The following is a 27,936-nucleotide window of genomic DNA, read 5'->3' as shown; positions in this document are numbered from 1 at the left end:
ACGAGAACAACGAGAACAACGAGCACAACGAGAACAACGAGAACAACGAGAACAACGAGAACAACGAGAACAACGAGAATAACGAGAACAACAAGAACAACCAGAACAGCAAGAAGAACAACCAGAACAACAAGAACAACGAGAAGAACAAGAAGAACAACAACAAGAACAACAACAACAACAACTAGAACAAGAAGAACAACAAGAACACCAAGAACACCAAGAACAACAAGAACAACAAGAACAACAAGTACAACAAGAACAACAAGAACAACAAGAACAACAAGAGCAACAAGAACAACAAGAACAACAAGAACAACAAGAACAACGAGAACAACGAGAACAACGAACACAACGAGAACAACGAGAACAACGAGAACAACGAGAACAACGAGAATAACGAGAACAACAAGAACAACCAGAACAGCAAGAAGAACAACCAGAACAACAAGAACAAAGAGAAGAACAAGAAGAACAACAAGAACAACAAGAACAACAAGAACAACAAGAACAACAAGAACAACAAGAACAACAAGAACAACAAGAACAACAAGAACAACAAGAACAACAAGAACAACAAGGACAACAACAACAACAAGAAGAACAACAAGAACAACATGAACAGAAAGAACAGCAAGAACAACAAGAACAACAAGAGCAACAAGAACAACAAGAACAACAACAACAACAAGAACAACAAGAACAACAGGAACAACAAGAACAATAAGAACAACAAGAGCAACAAGAACAAGAACAGCAAGAACAACAACAACAACAAGAACAACATGAACAACAAGAACAACAAGAACAACAAGAACAACAAGAACAACAAGAACAACAAGAACAACAAGAACAACAAGAACAACGAGAACAACGAGAACAACAAGAACAACAAGATCAACAAGAACAACAAGAACAACAAGAACTACAACAACAACAAGGACAACAACAACAACTACAACAAGAACAGCAAGAACAACAACAACAACAAGAACAACAAGAACAACAAGAACAACAACAACAAGTACAACAAGAACAACAAGAACAACAAGAACAACAAGAACAACAAGAACAACAAGAACAACAAGAACAACAAGAACAACAAGAACAACAAGTACAACAAGAACAACAAGAGCAACAAGAACAACAAGAACAACAAGAACAACAAGAACAACAAGAACAACAAGTACAACAAGAACAACAAGAACAACAAGAACAACAAGAGCAACAAGAACAACAAGAACAACAAGAACAACAAGAACAACGAGAACAACGAGAACAACGAACACAACGAGAACAACGAGAACAACGAGAACAACGAGAACAACGAGAATAACGAGAACAACAAGAACAACCAGAACAGCAAGAAGAACAACCAGAACAACAAGAACAAAGAGAAGAACAAGAAGAACAACAACAAGAACAACAACAAGAACAACAAGAACAACAAGAACAACAAGAACTACAAGAACAACAAGAACAACAAGAACAACAAGAACAACAAGAACAACAAGAACAACAAGAACAACAAGAACAACAAGAACAACAAGAACAACAAGAACAACAAGAACAACAAGAACAACAAGAACAACAAGAACAACAAGAACAACAAGAACAACAAGAACAACAAGAACAACAAGAACAACAAGAACAACAAGAACAACAAGAACAACAAGAACAACAAGAACAACAAGAACAACAAGAACAACAAGAACAACAAGAACAACAAGAACAACAAGAACAACAAGAGCAACAAGAACAAGAACAGCAAGAACAACAAGAACCACAAGAAAAACAAGAACAACGAGAACAACAAGAGCGAAAAGAACAACAAGAACAACGAGAAAAACGAGAACAACGAGAACAACGAGAACAACAACAAGAACAACAACAACAACAACAACAACAACAACAACAACTAGAACAACAAGAACAACAAGAACACCAAGAACAAAAAGAACAACAAGAACAACAAGAACAACAAGAACATCAAGAACAACAACAACATGAACAACAACAACATCAACAACCAGAACAACAACAACAACAACAACAAGAACAAAAAGGACAACAACAACATGAACAACAAGAACATCAACAACCAGAACAACAAGAACAACAAGAGCAACGAGAGCAACAAGAGCAACAAGAGCAACAAGAGCAACAAGGGCAACAAGAGCAACAAGAGCAACAAGAGCAACAAGAGCAACAAGAACAACAAGAACAACAAGATCAACAAGAACAACAAGAGCAACAAGAACAACGAGAACAACGAGAACAACGAGAACAACGAGAACAACGAGAACAACGAGAACAACAAGAACAACCAGAACAGCAAGAAGAACAACAAGAACAACAAGAACAACAAGAACAACAAGAACAACAAGAACAACAAGAACAACAAGAACAACAAGAACAACAAGAACAACAAGAACAACAAGAACAACGAGAACAACGAGAACAACGAACACAACGAGAACAACGAGAACAACGAGAACAACGAGAACAACGAGAATAACGAGAACAAGAAGAACAACAAGAACACCAAGAACACCAAGAACAACAAGAACAACAAGAACAACAAGTACAACAAGAACAACAAGAACAACAAGAACAACAAGAGCAACAAGAACAAGAACAGCAAGAACAACAAGAACCACAAGAAAAACAAGAACAACGAGAACAACAAGAGCGAAAAGAACAACAAGAACAACGAGAAAAACGAGAACAACGAGAACAACGAGAACAACAACAAGAACAACAACAACAACAACAACAACAACAACAACAACTAGAACAACAAGAACAACAAGAACACCAAGAACAAAAAGAACAACAAGAACAACAAGAACATCAAGAACAACAACAACATGAACAACAACAACATCAACAACCAGAACAACAACAACAACAACAACAAGAACAAAAAGGACAACAACAACATGAACAACAAGAACATCAACAACCAGAACAACAAGAACAACAAGAGCAACAAGAGCAACAAGAGCAACAAGAGCAACAAGAGCAACAAGGGCAACAAGAGCAACAAGAGCAACAAGAGCAACAAGAGCAACAAGAACAACAAGAACAACAAGATCAACAAGAACAACAAGAGCAACAAGAACAACGAGAACAACGAGAACAACGAGAACAACGAGAACAACGAGAACAACGAGAACAACAAGAACAACCAGAACAGCAAGAAGAACAACAAGAACAACAAGAACAACAAGAACAACAAGATCAACAAAAACAACATGAACAACAAGAACAACAAGAACAACAAGAACTACAACAATAACAAGGACAGCAACAACAACTACAACAAGAACAGCAAGTACAACAACAACAACAAGAACAACAACAAGAACAACAAGAACAACAAGATCAACAAAAACAACATCTACAACAAGAACAGCAAGAACAACAACAACAACAAGAACAAAAAGAACAGAAAGAACAACAAGGACAACAAGAACAAGAACAGCAAGAGCAACAACAACAAGAACCGCATGAACAACAACAACAAGAACAACAAGAACAACAACAAGAACAACGAGAGCAACAAGAACAACAAGAGCAACAAGAACAACAAGAACAACAAGATCAACAAGAACAACAAGCACAACAAGAACAACAAGGACAACAACAACAAGAACAACAAGGACAACAACAACAAGGACAACTAGAACAACAACAAGAAGAACAACAAGAACAACATGAACAGCAAAAACAACAAGAACAACAAGAACAACAAGAACAACAAGAACAACAAGAACAACAAGAACAACAAGAACAACAAGAACAACAAGAACAACAAGAACAACAAGAACAACAAGAACAACAAGAACAACAAGAACAACAAGAACAACAAGAACAACAAGAACAACAAGAACAACAAGAACAACAAGGACAACAAGAACAACAAGAAGAACGAGAACAACAAGAACATCAAGATCAACAAAAACAACAAGAACAACAAGAACAACAAGAACAACAAGAACTACAACAATAACAAGGACAGCAACAACAACTACAACAAGAACAGCAAGAACAACAACAACAACAACAAGAACAACAACAAGAACAACAAGAACAACAAGATCAACAAAAACAACATCTACAACAAGAACAGCAAGAACAACAACAACAACAACAAGAACAACAAGAACAGAAAGAACAGCAAGAGCAACAACAACAAGAACCGCATGAACAACAACAACAAGAACAACAAGAACAACAACAAGAACAACAAGAGCAACAAGAACAACAAGAGCAACAAGAACAACAAGCACAACAAGAACAACAAGGACAACAACAACAAGAACAACAAGGACAACAACAAAAAGGACAACTAGAACAACAACAAGAAGAACAACATGAACAGCAAGAACAACAAGAACATCAAGAACAACAAGGACAACAAGAACAACAAGAACAACAAGAACAACAAGATCAACAAGAACAACAAGCACAACAAGACCAACAAGGACAACAACAACAAGAACAACAAGGACAACAACAAAAAGGACAACTAGAACAACAACAAGAAGAACAACAAGAACAACATGAACAGCAAGAACAACAAGAACAACAAGAACAACAAGAACAACAAGAACAACAAGAACAACAAGAACAACAAGAACAACAAGAACAACAAGAACAACAAGGACAACAAGAACAACAAGAAGAACGAGAACAACAAGAACAACAAGATCAACAAAAACAACAAGAACAACAAGAACAACAAGAACAACAAGAACAACAAGAACAACAAGAACAACAAGAACAACAAGAACTACAACAATAACAAGGACAGCAACAACAACTACAACAAGAACAGCAAGAACAACAACAACAACAACAACAAAAACAACAGCAAGAACAACAAGAACAACAAGATCAACAAAAACAACATCTACAACAAGAACAGCAAGAACAACAACAACAACAACAAGAACAACAAGAACAGAGAGAACAACAAGGACAACAAGAACAAGAACAGCAAGAGCAACAACAACAAGAACCGCATGAACAACAACAACAAGAACAACAAGAACAACAACAAGAACAACAAGAGCAACAAGAACAACAAGAGCAACAAGAACAACAAGAACAACAAGATCAACAAGAACAACAAGCACAACAAGAACAACAAGGACAACAACAACAAGAACAACAAGGACAACAACAAAAAGGACAACTAGAACAACAACAAGAAGAACAACAAGAACAACATGAACAGCAAGAACAACAAGAACAACAAGAACAACAAGGACAACAAGAACAACAAGAACAACAAGAACAACAAGAACAACAAGATCAACAAAAACAACAAGAACAACAAGAACAACAAGAACAACAAGAACTACAACAATAACAAGGACAGCAACAACAACTACAACAAGAACAGCAAGAACAACAACAACAACAACAAGAACAACAACAACAACAAGAACAACAACAAGAACAACAACAAGAACAACAACAAGAACAACAAGAACAACAAGATCAACAAAAACAACATCTACAACAAGAACAGCAAGAACAACAACAACAACAAGAACAACAAGAACAACAAGAACAACAAGAACAACAAGATCAACAAAAACAACAAGAACAACAAGAACAACAAGAACAACAAGAACTACAACAATAACAAGGACAGCAACAACAACTACAACAAGAACAGCAAGAACAACAACAACAACAACAAGAACAACAACAACAACAAGAACAACAACAAGAACAACAACAAGAACAACAAGAACAACAAGATCAACAAATACAACATCTACAACAAGAACAGCAAGAACAACAACAACAACAAGAACAACAAGAACAGAAAGAACAACAAGGACAACAAGAACAAGAACAGCAAGAGCAACAACAACAAGAACCGCATGAACAACAACAACAAGAACAACAAGAACAACAACAAGAACAACAAGAGCAACAAGAACAACAAGAGCAACAAGAACAACAAGAACAACAAGATCAACAAGAACAACAAGCACAACAACAACAACAAGGACAACAACAACAAGAACAACAAGGACAACTAGAACAACAACAAGAAGAACAACAAGAACAACATGAACAGCAAAAACAACTAGAACAACAAGTACAACAAGAACAACAAGAACAACAAGAACAACAAGAACAACAAGAACAACAAGAACAACAAGAACAACAAGAACAACAAGAACAACAAGAACAACAAGAACAACAAGAACAACAAGAACAACAAGAACAACAAGAACAACAAGAACAACAAGAACAACAAGAACAACAAGGACAACAACAACAACAAGAAGAACAACAAGAACAACATGAACAGAAAGAACAGCAAGAACAACAAGAACAACAAGAGCAACAAGAACAACAAGAACAACAACAACAACAAGAACAACAAGAACAACAGGAACAACAAGAACAATAAGAACAACAAGAGCAACAAGAACAAGAACAGCAAGAACAACAACAACAACAAGAACAACAAGAACAACAAGAACAACAAGAACAACAAGAACAACAAGAACAACAAGAACAACAAGAACAACAGGAACAACAAGAACAACAAGAACAACAAGAACAACAAGAACAACGAGAACAACGAGAACAACAAGAACAACAAGATCAACAAGAACAACAAGAACAACAAGAACTACAACAACAACAAGGACAACAACAACAACTACAACAAGAACAGCAAGAACAACAACAACAACAAGAACAACAAGAACAACAAGAACAACAACAACAAGTACAACAAGAACAACAAGAACAACAAGAACAACAAGAACAACAAGAACAACAAGAACAACAAGAACAACAAGAACAACAAGAACAACAAGTACAACAAGAACAACAAGAGCAACAAGAACAACAAGAACAACAAGAACAACAAGAACAACAAGAACAACAAGAACAACAAGAACAACAAGAACAACAAGAACAACAAGAACAACAAGAACAACAAGAACAACAAGAACAACAAGAACAACGAGAACAACGAGAACAACGAGAACAACGAGCACAACGAGAACAACGAGAACAACGAGAACAACGAGAACAACGAGAACAACGAGAATAACGAGAACAACAAGAACAACCAGAACAGCAAGAAGAACAACCAGAACAACAAGAACAACGAGAAGAACAAGAAGAACAACAACAAGAACAACAACAACAACAACTAGAACAAGAAGAACAACAAGAACACCAAGAACACCAAGAACAACAAGAACAACAAGAACAACAAGTACAACAAGAACAACAAGAACAACAAGAACAACAAGAGCAACAAGAACAACAAGAACAACAAGAACAACAAGAACAACGAGAACAACGAGAACAACGAACACAACGAGAACAACGAGAACAACGAGAACAACGAGAACAACGAGAATAACGAGAACAACAAGAACAACCAGAACAGCAAGAAGAACAACCAGAACAACAAGAACAAAGAGAAGAACAAGAAGAACAACAAGAACAACAAGAACAACAAGAACAACAAGAACAACAAGAACAACAAGAACAACAAGAACAACAAGAACAACAAGAACAACAAGAACAACAAGAACAACAAGGACAACAACAACAACAAGAAGAACAACAAGAACAACATGAACAGAAAGAACAGCAAGAACAACAAGAACAACAAGAGCAACAAGAACAACAAGAACAACAACAACAACAAGAACAACAAGAACAACAGGAACAACAAGAACAATAAGAACAACAAGAGCAACAAGAACAAGAACAGCAAGAACAACAACAACAACAAGAACAACATGAACAACAAGAACAACAAGAACAACAAGAACAACAAGAACAACAAGAACAACAAGAACAACAAGAACAACAAGAACAACGAGAACAACGAGAACAACAAGAACAACAAGATCAACAAGAACAACAAGAACAACAAGAACTACAACAACAACAAGGACAACAACAACAACTACAACAAGAACAGCAAGAACAACAACAACAACAAGAACAACAAGAACAACAAGAACAACAACAACAAGTACAACAAGAACAACAAGAACAACAAGAACAACAAGAACAACAAGAACAACAAGAACAACAAGAACAACAAGAACAACAAGAACAACAAGTACAACAAGAACAACAAGAGCAACAAGAACAACAAGAACAACAAGAACAACAAGAACAACAAGAACAACAAGTACAACAAGAACAACAAGAACAACAAGAACAACAAGAGCAACAAGAACAACAAGAACAACAAGAACAACAAGAACAACGAGAACAACGAGAACAACGAACACAACGAGAACAACGAGAACAACGAGAACAACGAGAACAACGAGAATAACGAGAACAACAAGAACAACCAGAACAGCAAGAAGAACAACCAGAACAACAAGAACAAAGAGAAGAACAAGAAGAACAACAACAAGAACAACAACAAGAACAACAAGAACAACAAGAACAACAAGAACTACAAGAACAACAAGAACAACAAGAACAACAAGAACAACAAGAACAACAAGAACAACAAGAACAACAAGAACAACAAGAACAACAAGAACAACAAGAACAACAAGAACAACAAGAACAACAAGAACAACAAGAACAACAAGAACAACAAGAACAACAAGAACAACAAGAACAACAAGAACAACAAGAACAACAAGAACAACAAGAACAACAAGAACAACAAGAACAACAAGAACAACAAGAACAACAAGAACAACAAGAACAACAAGAACAACAAGAGCAACAAGAACAAGAACAGCAAGAACAACAAGAACCACAAGAAAAACAAGAACAACGAGAACAACAAGAGCGAAAAGAACAACAAGAACAACGAGAAAAACGAGAACAACGAGAACAACGAGAACAACAACAAGAACAACAACAACAACAACAACAACAACAACAACAACTAGAACAACAAGAACAACAAGAACACCAAGAACAAAAAGAACAACAAGAACAACAAGAACAACAAGAACATCAAGAACAACAACAACATGAACAACAACAACATCAACAACCAGAACAACAACAACAACAACAACAAGAACAAAAAGGACAACAACAACATGAACAACAAGAACATCAACAACCAGAACAACAAGAACAACAAGAGCAACGAGAGCAACAAGAGCAACAAGAGCAACAAGAGCAACAAGGGCAACAAGAGCAACAAGAGCAACAAGAGCAACAAGAGCAACAAGAACAACAAGAACAACAAGATCAACAAGAACAACAAGAGCAACAAGAACAACGAGAACAACGAGAACAACGAGAACAACGAGAACAACGAGAACAACGAGAACAACAAGAACAACCAGAACAGCAAGAAGAACAACAAGAACAACAAGAACAACAAGAACAACAAGATCAACAAAAACAACATGAACAACAAGAACGACAAGAACAACAAGAACTACAACAATAACAAGGACAGCAACAACAACTACAACAAGAACAGCAAGTACAACAACAACAACAAGAACAACGACAAGAACAACAAGAACAACAAGATCAACAAAAACAACATCTACAACAAGAACAGCAAGAACAACAACAACAACAAGAACAAAAAGAACAGAAAGAACAACAAGGACAACAAGAACAAGAACAGCAAGAGCAACAACAACAAGAACCGCATGAACAACAACAACAAGAACAACAAGAACAACAACAAGAACAACGAGAGCAACAAGAACAACAAGAGCAACAAGAACAACAAGAACAACAAGATCAACAAGAACAACAAGCACAACAAGAACAACAAGGACAACAACAACAAGAACAACAAGGACAACAACAACAAGGACAACTAGAACAACAACAAGAAGAACAACAAGAACAACATGAACAGCAAAAACAACAAGAACAACAAGAACAACAAGAACAACAAGAACAACAAGAACAACAAGAACAACAAGAACAACAAGAACAACAAGAACAACAAGAACAACAAGAACAACAAGAACAACAAGAACAACAAGAACAACAAGAACAACAAGAACAACAAGAACAACAAGAACAACAAGAACAACAAGAACAACAAGAACAACAAGGACAACAAGAACAACAAGAAGAACGAGAACAACAAGAACATCAAGATCAACAAAAACAACAAGAACAACAAGAACAACAAGAACAACAAGAACAACAAGAACAACAAGAACTACAACAATAACAAGGACAGCAACAACAACTACAACAAGAACAGCAAGAACAACAACAACAACAACAAGAACAACAACAAGAACAACAAGAACAACAAGATCAACAAAAACAACATCTACAACAAGAACAGCAAGAACAACAACAACAACAACAAGAACAACAAGAACAGAAAGAACAGCAAGAGCAACAACAACAAGAACCGCATGAACAACAACAACAAGAACAACAAGAACAACAACAAGAACAACAAGAGCAACAAGAACAACAAGAGCAACAAGAACAACAAGAACAACAAGATCAACAAGAACAACAAGCACAACAAGAACAACAAGGACAACAACAACAAGAACAACAAGGACAACAACAAAAAGGACAACTAGAACAACAACAAGAAGAACAACATGAACAGCAAGAACAACAAGAACATCAAGAACAACAAGGACAACAAGAACAACAAGAACAACAAGAACAACAAGATCAACAAGAACAACAAGCACAACAAGAACAACAAGGACAACAACAACAAGAACAACAAGGACAACAACAAAAAGGACAACTAGAACAACAACAAGAAGAACAACAAGAACAACATGAACAGCAAGAACAACAAGAACAACAAGAACAACAAGAACAACAAGAACAACAAGAACAACAAGAACAACAAGAACAACAAGAACAACAAGAACAACAAGAACAACAAGGACAACAAGAACAACAAGAAGAACGAGAACAACAAGAACAACAAGATCAACAAAAACAACAAGAACAACAAGAACAACAAGAACAACAAGAACAACAAGAACAACAAGAACAACAAGAACAACAAGAACTACAACAATAACAAGGACAGCAACAACAACTACAACAAGAACAGCAAGAACAACAACAACAACAACAACAAAAACAACAACAAGAACAACAAGAACAACAAGATCAACAAAAACAACATCTACAACAAGAACAGCAAGAACAACAACAACAACAACAAGAACAACAAGAACAGAGAGAACAACAAGGACAACAAGAACAAGAACAGCAAGAGCAACAACAACAAGAACCGCATGAACAACAACAACAAGAACAACAAGAACAACAACAAGAACAACAAGAGCAACAAGAACAACAAGAGCAACAAGAACAACAAGAACAACAAGATCAACAAGAACAACAAGCACAACAAGAACAACAAGGACAACAACAACAAGAACAACAAGGACAACAACAAAAAGGACAACTAGAACAACAACAAGAAGAACAACAAGAACAACATGAACAGCAAGAACAACAAGAACAACAAGAACAACAAGGACAACAAGAACAACAAGAACAACAAGAACAACAAGAACAACAAGATCAACAAAAACAACAAGAACAACAAGAACAACAAGAACAACAAGAACTACAACAATAACAAGGACAGCAACAACAACTACAACAAGAACAGCAAGAACAACAACAACAACAACAAGAACAACAACAACAACAAGAACAACAACAAGAACAACAACAAGAACAACAACAAGAACAACAAGAACAACAAGATCAACAAAAACAACATCTACAACAAGAACAGCAAGAACAACAACAACAACAAGAACAACAAGAACAGAAAGAACAACAAGGACAACAAGAACAAGAACAGCAAGAGCAACAACAACAAGAACCGCATGAACAACAACAACAAGAACAACAAGAACAACAACAAGAACAACAAGAGCAACAAGAACAACAAGAGCAACAAGAACAACAAGAACAACAAGATCAACAAGAACAACAAGCACAACAACAACAACAAGGACAACAACAACAAGAACAACAAGGACAACTAGAACAACAACAAGAAGAACAACAAGAACAACATGAACAGCAAAAACAACAAGAACAACAAGAACAACAAGAACAACAAGAACAACAAGAACAACAAGAACAACAAGAACAACAAGAACAACAAGAACAACAAGAACAACAAGAACAACAAGAACAACAAGAACAACAAGAACAACAAGAACAACAAGAACAACAAGAACAACAAGAACAACAAGAACAACAAGAACAACAAGAACAACTAGAACAACAAGTACAACAAGAACAACAAGAACAACAAGAACAACAAGAACAACAAGAACAACAAGAACAACAAGAACAACAAGAACAACAAGAACAACAAGAACAACAAGAACTACAAGAACAACAAGAACAACAAGAACAACAAGAACAACAAGAACAACAAGGACAACAACAACAACAAGAAGAACAACAAGAACAACATGAACAGAAAGAACAGCAAGAACAACAAGAACAACAAGAGCAACAAGAACAACAAGAACAAGAACAGGAAGAACAACAACAACAAGAACAACAAAAACAAGAACAACAACAAGAACAACACGAACAACAACAAGAACAACAACAACAACAAGAACAACAAGAACAACAGGAACAACAAGAACAATAAGAACAACAAGAGCAACAAGAACAAGAACAGCAAGAACAACAACAACAACAACAACAACAAGAACAACATGAACAACAAGAACAACAAGAACAACAAGAACAACAAGAACAACAAGAACAACAAGAACAACGAGAACAACGAGAACAACAAGAACAACAAGATCAACAAGAACAACAAGAACAACAAGAACAACAAGATCAACAAGAACAACAAGAACAACAAGAACAACAAGAACAACAAGAACTACAACAACAACAAGGACAACAAGAACAACAAGAACAACAACAAGTACAACAAGAACAACAACAACAACAAGAACAACAAGAACAACAAGAACAACAAGAACAACAACAAGTACAACAAGAACAACAAGAACAACAAGAACAACAAGAACAACAAGAACAACAAGAACAACAAGAACAACAAGAACAACAAGAACAACAAGTACAACAAGAACAACAAGAGCAACAAGAACAACAAGAACAACAAGAACAACAAGAACAACAAGAACAACAAGAACAACGAGAACAACGAGAACAACGAGCACAACGAGAACAACGAGAACAACGAGAACAACGAGAACAACGAGAACAACGAGAATAACGAGAACAACAAGAACAACCAGAACAGCAAGAAGAACAACCAGAACAACAAGAACAACGAGGAGAACAAGAAGAACAACAACAAGAACAACAACAACAACAACTAGAACAAGAAGAACAACAAGAACACCAAGAACACCAAGAACAACAAGAACAACAAGAACAACAAGTACAACAAGAACAACAAGAACAACAAGAGCAACAAGAACAAGAACAGCAAGAACAACAAGAACCACAAGAAAAACAAGAACAACGAGAACAACGAGAACAACGAGAACAACGAGAACAACGAGGACAAAGAGAACAACGAGAACAACGAGAACAACAAGAACAACAAGAACAACAAGAACAACAAGAACAAGAACAGGAAGAACAACAACAACAACAAGAACAACAAAAACAAGAACAACAACAAGAACAACAACAACAACAAGAACAACAAGAACAACAAGAACAACAAGAACAACAACAAAAACAAGAACAACAACAAGAACAACACGAACAACAACAACAACAAGAACAACGAAAACAAGAACAACAACAAGAACAACAACAACAACAAGAACAACAAGAACAACAAGAACAACAAGAACAACAACAAAAACAAGAACAACAACAAGAACAACACGAACAACAACAAGAGCAACAACAACAACAAGAACAACAAGAACAACAAGAACAACAAGATCAACAAGAACAACAAGCACAACAACAACAACAAGGACAACAACAACAAGAACAACAAGGACAACAACAACAAGGACAACTAGAACAACAACAAGAAGAACAACAAGAACAACATGAACAGCAAAAACAACAAGAACAACAAGAACAACAAGAACAACAAGAACAACAAGAACAACAAGAACAACAAGAACAACAAGAACAACAAGAACAACAAGAACAACAAGAACAACAAGAACAACAAGAACAACAAGAACAACAAGAACAACAAGAACAACAAGAACAACAAGAACAACAAGAACAACTAGAACAACAAGTACAACAAGAACAACAAGAACAACAAGAACAACAAGAACAACAAGAACAACAAGAACAACAAGAACAACAAGAACAACAAGAACAACAAGAACAACAAGAACAACAAGAACAACAAGAACAACAAGAACAACAAGAACAACAAGGACAACAACAACAACAAGAAGAACAACAAGAACAACATGAACGAGAAAGAACAGCAAGAACAACAAGAACAATAAGAGCAACAAGAACAACAAGAACAAGAACAGGAAGAACAACAACAACAACAAGAACAACAAAAACAAGAACAACAACAAGAACAACACGAACAACAACAAGAACAACAACAACAACAAGAACAACAAGAACAACAGGAACAACAAGAACAACAAGAACAACAAGAGCAACAAGAACAAGAACAGCAAGAACAACAACAACAACAACAACAACAACAACAAGAACAACATGAACAACAAGAACAACAAGAACAACAAGAACAACAAGAACAACAAGAACAACAAGAACAACGAGAACAACGAGAACAACAAGAACAACAAGATCAACAAGATCAACAAGAACAACAAGAACAACAAGAACAACAAGAACAACAAGAACAACAAGAACAACAAGAACAACAAGAACAACAAGAACAACAAGAACAACAAGAACAACGAGAACAACGAGAACAACGAGCACAACGAGAACAACGAGAACAACGAGAACAACGAGAACAACGAGAATAACGAGAACAACAAGAACAACCAGAACAGCAAGAAGAACAACCAGAACAACAAGAACAACGAGAAGAACAAGAAGAACAACAACAAGAACAACAACAACAACAACTAGAACAAGAAGAACAACAAGAACACCAAGAACACCAAGAACAACAAGAACAACAAGAACAACAACAAAAACAAGAACAACAACAACAACAACACGAACAACAACAAGAGCAACAACAACAACAAGAACAACAAGAACAACAAGAACAACAAGATCAACAAGAACAACAAGCACAACAACAACAACAAGGACAACAACAACAAGAACAACAGGGACAACAACAACAAGGACAACTAGAACAACAACAAGAAGAGCAACAAGAACAACATGAACAGCAAAAACAACAAGAACAACAAGAACAACAAGAGCAACAAGAACAACAAGAACAACAAGAACAAGAACAACAAGAACAACAAGAACAACAAGAACAACAAGAACAACAAGAACAACAAGAACAACAAGAACAACAAGAACAACAAGAACAACTAGAACAACAAGTACAACAAGAACAACAAGAACAACAAGAACAACAAGAACAACAAGAACAACAAGAACAACAAGAACAACAAGAACAACAAGAACAACAAGAACAACAAGAACAACAAGAACAACAAGAACAACAAGAACAACAAGAACAACAAGAACAACAAGGACAACAACAACAACAAGAACAACAAGGACAACAACAACAACAAGAAGAACAACAAGAACAACATGAACAGAAAGAACAGCAAGAACAACAAGAACAACAAGAGCAACAAGAACAACAAGAACAAGAACAGGAAGAACAACAACAACAACAAGAACAACAAAAACAAGAACAACAACAAGAACAACACGAACAACAACAAGAACAACAACAACAACGAGAACAACGAGAACAACGAGAACAACGAGGACAAAGAGAACAACGAGAACAACGAGAACAACAAGAACAACAAGAACAACAAGAACAACAAGAACAAGAACAGGAAGAACAACAACAACAACAAGAACAACAAAAACGAGAACAACAACAAGAACAACAACAACAACAAGAACAACAAGAACAACAAGAACAACAAGAACAACAAGAACAACAACAAAAACAAGAACAACAACAAGAACAACACGAACAACAACAAGAGCAACAACAACAACAAGAACAACAAGAACAACAAGAACAACAAGATCAACAAGAACAACAAGCACAACAACAACAACAAGGACAACAACAACAAGAACAACAAGGACAACAACAGCAAGGACAACTAGAACAACAACAAGAAGAACAACAAGAACAACATGAACTGCAAAAACAACAAGAACAACAAGAGCAACAAGAACAAGAACAGCAAGAACAACAAGAACCACAAGAAAAACAAGAACAACGAGAACAACGAGAACAACGAGAACAACGAGAACAACGAGGACAAAGAGAACAACGAGAACAACGAGAACAACAAGAACAACAAGAACAACAAGAACAACAAGAACAACAAGAACAACAAGAACAACAAGAACAACAAGTACAACAAGAACAACAAGAGCAACAAGAACAACAAGAACAACAAGAACACAAGAACAACAAGAACAACAAGAACAACAAGAACAACAAGAACAACAAGAACAACAAGAACAACAAGAACAACAAGAACAACAAGAACAACAAGAACAACGAGAACAACGAGAACAACGAGCACAACGAGAACAACGAGAACAACGAGAACAACGAGAACAACGAGAACAACGAGAATAACGAGAACAACAAGAACAACCAGAACAGCAAGAAGAACAACCAGAACAACAAGAACAACGAGAAGAACAAGAAGAACAACAACAAGAACAACAACAACAACAACTAGAACAAGAAGAACAACAAGAACACCAAGAACACCAAGAACAACAAGAACAACAAGAACAACAAGTACAACAAGAACAACAAGAGCAACAAGAACAAGAACAGCAAGAACAACAAGAACCACAAGAAAAACAAGAACAACGAGAACAACGAGAACAACGAGAACAACGAGAACAACGAGGACAAAGAGAACAACGAGAACAACGAGAACAACAAGAACAACAAGAACAACAAGAACAACAAGAACAAGAACAGGAAGAACAACAACAACAACAAGAACAACAAAAACAAGAACAACAACAAGAACAACAACAACAACAAGAACAACAAGAACAACAAGAACAACAAGAACAACAAGAACAACAACAAAAACAAGAACAACAACAAGAACAACACGAACAACAACAACAACAAGAACAACAAAAACAAGAACAACAACAAGAACAACAACAACAACAAGAACAACAAGAACAACAAGAACAACAACAAAAACAAGAACAACAACAAGAACAACACGAACAACAACAAGAGCAACAACAACAACAAGAACAACAAGAACAACAAGAACAACAAGATCAACAAGAACAACAAGCACAACAACAACAAGAACAACAGGGACAACAACAACAAGGACAACTAGAACAACAACAAGAAGAACAACAAGAACAACATGAACAGCAAAAACAACAAGAACAACAAGAACAACAAGAACAACAAGAACAACAAGAACAACAAGAACAACAAGAACAACAAGAACAACAAGAACAACAAGAACAACAAGAACAACAAGAACAACAAGAACAACAAGAACAACAAGAACAACAAGAACAACAAGAACAACAAGAACAACAAGAACAACAAGAACAACAAGAACAACAAGAACAACAAGAACAACAAGAACAACTAGAACAACAAGTACAACAAGAACAACAAGAACAACAAGAACAACAAGAACAACAAGAACAACAAGAACAACAAGAACAACAAGAACAACAAGAACAACAAGAACAACAAGAACAACAAGAACAACAAGAACAACAAGAACAACAAGAACAACAAGAACAACAAGAACAACAAGGACAACAACAACAACAAGAAGAACAACAAGAACAACATGAACAGAAAGAACAGCAAGAACAACAAGAACAACAAGAGCAACAAGAACAACAAGAACAAGAACAGGAAGAACAACAACAACAACAAGAACAACAAAAACAAGAACAACAACAAGAACAACACGAACAACAACAAGAACAACAACAACAACAAGAACAACAAGAACAACAGGAACAACAAGAACAACAAGAACAACAAGAGCAACAAGAACAAGAACAGCAAGAACAACAACAACAACAACAACAACAAGAACAACATGAACAACAAGAACAACAAGAACAACAAGAACAACAAGAACAACAAGAACAACAAGAACAACAAGAACAACGAGAACAACGAGAACAACAAGAACAACAAGATCAACAAGAACAACAAGAACAACAAGAACTACAACAACAACAAGGACAACAACAACAACTACAACAAGAACAGCAAGAACAACAACTACAACAAGAACAGCAAGAACAACAAGAACAACGAGAACAACGAGAACAACGAGCACAACGAGAACAACGAGAACAACGAGAACAACAAGAACAACAAGAACAACAAGAACAACAAGAACAACAAGAACAACAAGAACAACAAGAACAACAAGAACAACAAGAACAACAAGAACAACAAGAACAACAAGAACAACAAGAACAACAAGAACAACGAGAACAACGAGAACAACGAGCACAACGAGAACAACGAGAACAACGAGAACAACGAGAACAACGAGAATAACGAGAACAACAAGAACAACCAGAACAGCAAGAAGAACAACCAGAACAACAAGAACAACGAGAAGAACAAGAAGAACAACAACAAGAACAACAACAACAACAACTAGAACAAGAAGAACAACAAGAACACCAAGAACACCAAGAACAACAAGAACAACAAGAACAACAAGAACAACAACAAAAACAAGAACAACAACAACAACAACACGAACAACAACAAGAGCAACAACAACAACAAGAACAACAAGAACAACAAGAACAACAAGATCAACAAGAACAACAAGCACAACAACAACAACAAGGACAACAACAACAAGAACAACAGGGACAACAACAACAAGGACAACTAGAACAACAACAAGAAGAACAACAAGAACAACATGAACAGCAAAAACAACAAGAACAACAAGAACAACAAGAACAACAAGAACAACAAGAACAACAAGAACAACAAGAACAACAAGAACAACAAGAACAACAAGAACAACAAGAACAACAAGAACAACAAGAACAACAAGAACAACAAGAACAACAAGAACAACAAGAACAACTAGATCAACAAGTACAACAAGAACAACAAGAACAACAAGAACAACAAGAACAACAAGAACAACAAGAACAACAAGAACAACAAGAACAACAAGAACAACAAGAACAACAAGAACAACAAGAACAACAAGAACAACAAGAACAACAAGAACAACAAGGACAACAACAACAACAAGAACAACAAGGACAACAACAACAACAAGAAGAACAACAAGAACAACATGAACAGAAAGAACAGCAAGAACAACAAGAACAACAAGAGCAACAAGAACAACAAGAACAAGAACAGGAAGAACAACAACAACAACAAGAACAACAAAAACAAGAACAACAACAAGAACAACACGAACAACAACAAGAACAACAACAACAACGAGAACAACGAGAACAACGAGAACAACGAGGACAAAGAGAACAACGAGAACAACGAGAACAACAAGAACAACAAGAACAACAAGAACAACAAGAACAAGAACAGGAAGAACAACAACAACAACAAGAACAACAAAAACGAGAACAACAACAAGAACAACAACAACAACAAGAACAACAAGAACAACAAGAACAACAAGAACAACAAGAACAACAACAAAAACAAGAACAACAACAAGAACAACACGAACAACAACAAGAGCAACAACAACAACAAGAACAACAAGAACAACAAGAACAACAAGATCAACAAGAACAACAAGCACAACAACAACAACAAGGACAACAACAGCAAGGACAACTAGAACAACAACAAGAAGAACAACAAGAACAACATGAACAGCAAAAACAACAAGAACAACAAGAACAACAAGAACAACAAGAACAACAAGAACAACAAGAACAACAAGAACAACAAGAACAACAAGAACAACAAGAACAACAAGAACAACAAGAACAACAAGAACAACAAGAACAACAAGAACAACAAGAACAACAAGAACAACAAGAACAACAAGAACAACAAGAACAACAAGAACAACTAGAACAACAAGTACAACAAGAACAACAAGAACAACAAGAACAACAAGAACAACAAGAACAACAAGAACAACAAGAACAACAAGAACAACAAGAACAACAAGAACAACAAGAACAACAAGAACAACAAGAACAACAAGGACAACAACAACAACAAGAAGAACAACAAGAACAACAAGAACAACAAGAGCAACAAGAACAAGAACAGCAAGAACAACAAGAACCACAAGAAAAACAAGAACAACGAGAACAACAAGAGCGAAAAGAACAACAAGAACAACGAGAAAAACGAGAACAACGAGAACAACGAGAACAACAACAAGAACAACAACAACAACAACAACAACAACAACAACAACTAGAACAACAAGAACAACAAGAACACCAAGAACAAAAAGGACAACAAGAACAACAAGAACAACAAGAACATCAAGAACAACAACAACATGAACAACAACAACATCAACAACCAGAACAACAACAACAACAACAACAAGAACAAAAAGGACAACAACAACATGAACAACAAGAACATCAACAACCAGAACAACAAGAACAACAAGAGCAACAAGAGCAACAAGAGCAACAAGAGCAACAAGAGCAACAAGGGCAACAAGAGCAACAAGAGCAACAAGAGCAACAAGAGCAACAAGAGCAACAAGAACAACAAGAACAACAAGATCAACAAGAACAACGAGAACAACGAGAACAACGAGAACAACGAGAACAACGAGAACAACAAGAACAACCAGAACAGCAAGAAGAACAAAAAGAACAACAAGAACAACAAGAACAACAAGATCAACAAAAACAACATGAACAACAAGAACTACAACAATAACAAGGACAGCAACAACAACTACAACAAGAACAGCAAGAACAACAACAACAACAAGAACAACAACAAGAACAACAAGAACAACAAGATCAACAAAAACAATATCTACAACAAGAACAGCAAGAACAACAACAACAACAAGAACAAAAAGAACAGAAAGAACAACAAGGACAACAAGAACAAGAACAGCAAGAGCAACAACAACAAGAACCGCATGAACAACAACAACAAGAACAACAAGAACAACAACAAGAACAACGAGAGCAACAAGAACAACAAGAGCAACAAGAACAACAAGAACAACAAGATCAACAAGAACAACAAGCACAACAAGAACAACAAGGACAACAACAACAAGAACAACAATGACAACAACAACAAGGACAACTAGAACAACAACAAGAAGAACAACAAGAACAACATGAACAGCAAACACAACAAGAACAACAAGAACAACAAGAACAACAAGAACAACAAGAACAACAAGAACAACAAGAACAACAAGAACAACAAGAACAACAAGAACAACAAGAACAACAAGAACAACAAGAACAACAAGAACAACAAGAACAACAAGAACAACAAGAACAACAAGAACAACAAGAACAACAAGGACAACAAGAACAACAAGAAGAACGAGAACAACAAGAACAACAAGATCAACAAAAACAACAAGAACAACAAGAACAACAAGAACAACAAGAACAACAAGAACAACAAGAACAACAAGAACTACAACAATAACAAGGACAGCAACAACAACTACAACAAGAACAGCAAGAACAACAACAACAACAACAAGAACAACAACAAGAACAACAAGAACAACAAGATCAACAAAAACAACATCTACAACAAGAACAGCAAGAACAACAACAACAACAACAAGAACAACAAGAACAGAAAGAACAACAAGGACAACAAGAACAAGAACAGCAAGAGCAACAACAACAAGAACCGCATGAACAACAACAACAAGAACAACAAGAACAACAACAAGAACAACAAGAGCAACAAGAACAACAAGAGCAACAAGAACAACAAGAACAACAAGATCAACAAGAACAACAAGCACAACAAGAACAACAAGGACAACAACAACAAGAACAACAAGGACAACAACAAAAAGGACAACTAGAACAACAACAAGAAGAACAACAAGAACAACATGAACAGCAAGAACAACAAGAACAACAAGAACAACAAGGACAACAAGAACAACAAGAACAACAAGAACAACAAGAACAACAAGATCAACAAAAACAACAAGAACAACAGAACAACAAGAACAACAAGAACAACAAGAACTACAACAATAACAAGGACAGCAACAACAACTACAACAAGAACAGCAAGAACAACAACAACAACAACAAGAACAACAACAACAACAAGAACAACAACAAGAACAACAACAAGAACAACAAGAACAACAAGATCAACAAAAACAACATCTACAACAAGAACAGCAAGAACAACAACAACAACAAGAACAACAAGAACAGAAAGAACAACAAGGACAACAAGAACAAGAACAGCAAGAGCAACAACAACAAGAACCGCATGAACAACAACAACAAGAACAACAAGAACAACAACAAGAACAACAAGAGCAACAAGAACAACAAGAGCAACAAGAACAACAAGAACAACAAGATCAACAAGAACAACAAGCACAACAACAACAACAAGGACAACTAGAACAACAACAAGAAGAACAACAAGAACAACATGAACAGCAAAAACAACAAGAACAACAAGAACAACAAGAACAACAAGAACAACAAGAACAACAAGAACAACAAGAACAACAAGAACAACAAGAACAACAAGAACAACAAGAACAACAAGAACAACAAGAACAACAAGAACAACAAGAACAACAAGAACAACAAGAACAACAAGAACAACAAGAACAACAAGAACAACAAGAACAACAAGAACAACAAGAACAACAAGAACAACAAGAACAACAAGAACAACAAGAACAACAAGAACAACAAGAACAACGAGAACAACGAGATCAACAAGAACAACAAGATCAACAAGAACAACAAGAACAACAAGAACTACAACAACAACAAGGACAACAACAACAACTACAACAAGAACAGCAAGAACAACAACAACAACAAGAACAACAAGAACAACAAGAACAACAACAACAAGTACAACAAGAACAACAAGAACAACAAGAACAACAAGAACAACAAGAACAACAAGAACAACAAGAACAACAAGAACAACAAGAACAACAAGTACAACAAGAACAACAAGGACAACAAGAACAACAAGAACAACAAGAACAACAAGAACAACAAGAACAACAAGAACAACAAGAACAACAAGAACAACAAGAACAACGAGAACAACGAGAACAACGAGCACAACGAGAACAACGAGAACAACGAGAACAACGAGAACAACGAGAACAACGAGAACAACGAGAATAACGAGAACAACAAGAACAACCAGAACAACAAGAACAACGAGAAGAACAAGAAGAACAACAACAAGAACAACAACAACAACAACTAGAACAAGAAGAACAACAAGAACACCAAGAACACCAAGAACAACAAGAACAACAAGAACAACAAGTACAACAAGAACAACAAGAACAACAAGAACAACAAGAGCAACAAGAACAAGAACAGCAAGAACAACAAGAACCACAAGAAAAACAAGAACAACGAGAACAACGAGAACAACGAGAACAACGAGGACAAAGAGAACAACGAGAACAACGAGAACAACAAGAACAACAAGAACAACAAGAACAACAAGAACAAGAACAGGAAGAACAACAACAACAACAAGAACAACAAAAACAAGAACAACAACAAGAACAACAACAACAACAAGAACAACAAGAACAACAAGAACAACAAGAACAACAAGAACAACAAGAACAACAACAAAAACAAGAACAACAACAACACGAACAACAACAAGAGCAACAACAACAACAAGAACAACAAGAACAACAAGAACAACAAGAACAACAAGAACAACAAGAACAACAAGAACAACAAGAACAACAAGAACAACAAGAACAACAAGAACAACAAGAACAACAAGAACAACAAGAACAACAAGAACAACAAGAACAACAAGAACAACAAGAACAACAAGAACAACAAGAACAACAAGAACAACAAGAACAACAAGAACAACAAGAACAACTAGAACAACAAGTACAACAAGAACAACAAGAACAACAAGAACAACAAGAACAACAAGAACAACAAGAACAACAAGAACAACAAGAACAACAAGAACAACAAGAACAACAAGAACAACAAGAACAACAAGAACAACAAGAACAACAAGAACAACAAGAACAACAAGAACAACAAGAACAACAAGGACAACAACAACAACAAGAACAACAAGGACAGCAACAACAACAAGAAGAACAACAAGAACAACATGAACAGAAAGAACAGCAAGAACAACAAGAACAACAAGAGCAACAAGAACAACAAGAACAAGAACAGGAAGAACAACAACAACAACAAGAACAACAAAAACAAGAACAACAACAAGAACAACACGAACAACAACAAGAACAACAACAACAACAAGAACAACAAGAACAACAGGAACAACAAGAACAACAAGAACAACAAGAGCAACAAGAACAAGAACAACAAGAACAACAAGAGCAACAACAACAACAACAACAAGAACAACAAGAACAACAAGAACAACAAGAGCAACAAGAACAAGAACAGCAAGAACAACAAGAACCACAAGAAAAACAAGAACAACGAGAACAACGAGAACAACGAGAACAACGAGGACAAAGAGAACAACGAGAACAACGAGAACAACAAGAACAACAAGAACAACAAGAACAACAAGAACAACAAGAACAAGAACAGGAAGAACAACAACAACAACAAGAACAACAAAAACAAGAACAACAACAAGAACAACAACAACAACAAGAACAACAAGAACAACAAGAACAACAAGAACAACAACAAAAACAAGAACAACAACAAGAACAACACGAACAACAACAAGAGCAACAACAACAACAAGAACAACAAGAACAACAAGAACAACAAGATCAACAAGAACAACAAGCACAACAACAACAACAAGGACAACAACAACAAGAACAACAAGGACAACAAGAACAACAAGAACAACAAGAACAACAAGAACAACAAGAACAACAAGAACAACAAAAATAACAAGAACAACAAGAACAACAAGAACAACAAGAACAACAAGAACAACAAGAACAACAAGAACAACAAGAACAACAAGAACAACAAGAACAACAAGAACAACAAGAACAACTAGAACAACAAGTACAACAAGAACAACAAGAACAACAAGAACAACAAGAACAACAAGAACAACAAGAACAACAAGAACAACAAGAACAACAAGAACAACAAGAACAACAAGAACAACAAGAACAACAAGAACAACGAGAAAAACGAGTACAACGAGAACAACGAGATCTACAACAAGAACAACAACAACAACAACAACAACAACTAGAACAACAAGAACAACAAGAACACCAAGAACAAAAAGAACAACAAGATCAACAAGAACAACAAGAACAACAAGAACAACAAGAACAACAAGAACAACGAGAAAAACGAGAACAACGAGAACAACGAGAACAACAACAACAACAACAACAACAACAACAACAACAACAACAACAAGAACAAAAAGGACAACAACAACATGAACAACAAGAACATCAACAACCAGAACAACAAGAACAACAAGAGCAACAAGAGCAACAAGAGCAACAAGAGCAACAAGAGCAACAAGGGCAACAAGAGCAACAAGAGCAACAAGAGCAACAAGAGCAACAAGAACAACAAGAACAACAAGATCAACAAGAACAACAAGAGCAACAAGAACAACAAGAACAACAAGAACAACAAGAACAACAAGAACAACAAGAACAACAAGAACAACAAGAACAACAAGAACAACAAGAACAACAAGGACAACAACAACAACAAGAAGAACAACAAGAACAACATGAACAGAAAGAACAGCAAGAACAACAAGAACAACAAGAGCAACAAGAACAACAAGAACAAGAACAGGAAGAACAACAACAACAACAAGAACAACAAAAACAAGAACAACAACAAGAACAACACGAACAACAACAAGAACAACAACAACAACAAGAACAACAAGAACAACAGGAACAACAAGAACAACAAGAACAACAAGAGCAACAAGAACAACAAGAACAACAAGAACAACAAGAACAACAAGAACAACAAGAACAACAAGAACAACAAGAACAACAAGAACAACAAGAACAACAAGAACAACAAGAACAACAAGAACAACGAGAACAACGAGAACAACGAGAACAACGAGAACAACGAGAACGAGAACAACGAGAACAACGAGAACAACGAGAACGAGAACAACGAGAACAACGAGAACAACGAGAACAACAAGAACAACGAGAACAACGAGAACAACAACAAGAACAACAACAAGAACAACACGAACAACAACAAGAACAACAACAACAACAAGAACAACAAGAACAACAGGAACAACAAGAACAACAAGAACAACAAGAGCAACAAGAACAAGAACAGCAAGAACAACAAAAACAAGAACAACAAGAACAACAACAAGAACAACAAGAGCAACAAGAACAACAAGAGCGACAAGAACAACAAGAGCAACAAGAACAACAAGAACAACAAGAACAACAAGAACAACAAGAACAACAAGAACAACAAGAACAACAAGAACAACAAGAACAACAAGAACAACAAGAACAACAAGAACAACAAGAACAACGAGAACAACGAGAACAACGAGAACAACGAGAACAACGAGAACGAGAACAACGAGAACAACGAGAACAACGAGAACGAGAACAACGAGAACAACGAGAACAACGAGAACAACAAGAACAACGAGAACAACGAGAACAACAACAAGAACAACAACAACAACAACAACAACAACAACAAGAACAACAAGAACAGAAAGAACAACAAGGAGAACAAGAACAAGAACAGCAAGAGCAACAACAACAAGAACCACATGAACAACAACAACAAGAACAAAAGAACAACAACAACAACAGGAACAACAAGAACAACAAGAACAACAAGAACAACAAGAACAACAAGAAAAACAAGAACAAGAACAACAACATCAACCAGAACAACAACAACATGAACAACAAGAACAACAACAGCTACAACAACAACAAGGACAACAAGAACAACAAGAGCAAAAAGAACAACAAGAACAACGAGAACAACGAGAACAACGAGAACAACGAGAACAACGAGAACAACAACAAGAACAGCAACAACAACAACAACAACAACAACAACAACAACTAGAACAACAAGAACAACAAGAACACCAAGAACAAAAAGAACAACAAGAACAACAAGAACAACAAGACAACATGAACAGCAAGAACAACAAGAACAACAAGAGCAACAAGAACAACAAGAGCAACAATAACAACAAGAACAACAAGAACAACAAGAACAACAAGAACAACAAGAACAACAAGAACAACAAGAACAACAAGAACAACAAGAACAACAAGAACAACAAGAACAACAAGAACAACAAGATCAACAAGAACAACAAGAACAACAAGAAGAACAACAAGAACAACAAGAAGGAGAAGAAGAACAACAAGAAGAACAAGAAGAACAACAAGAACAACAACAAGAACAACAACAACAACAACTAGAACAACAAGAACAACAAGAACAACAAGATCAACAACAACATGAACAACAAGAACATCAACAACCAGAACAACAAGAACAACAACAGCAACAAGAGCAACAAAAGCAACAAGAGCAACAAGAACGACAAGAACAACAAGAGCAACAAGAACG

The sequence above is a fragment of the Megalopta genalis genome, chromosome 8 (assembly GCF_051020955.1).
Source record: "Megalopta genalis isolate 19385.01 chromosome 8, iyMegGena1_principal, whole genome shotgun sequence".
Classification (NCBI taxonomy): Eukaryota; Metazoa; Arthropoda; class Insecta; order Hymenoptera; family Halictidae; genus Megalopta; species Megalopta genalis.
The sequence above is the reverse complement of the archived record's forward strand: the minus strand, read 5'-3'. Positions refer to the sequence as shown.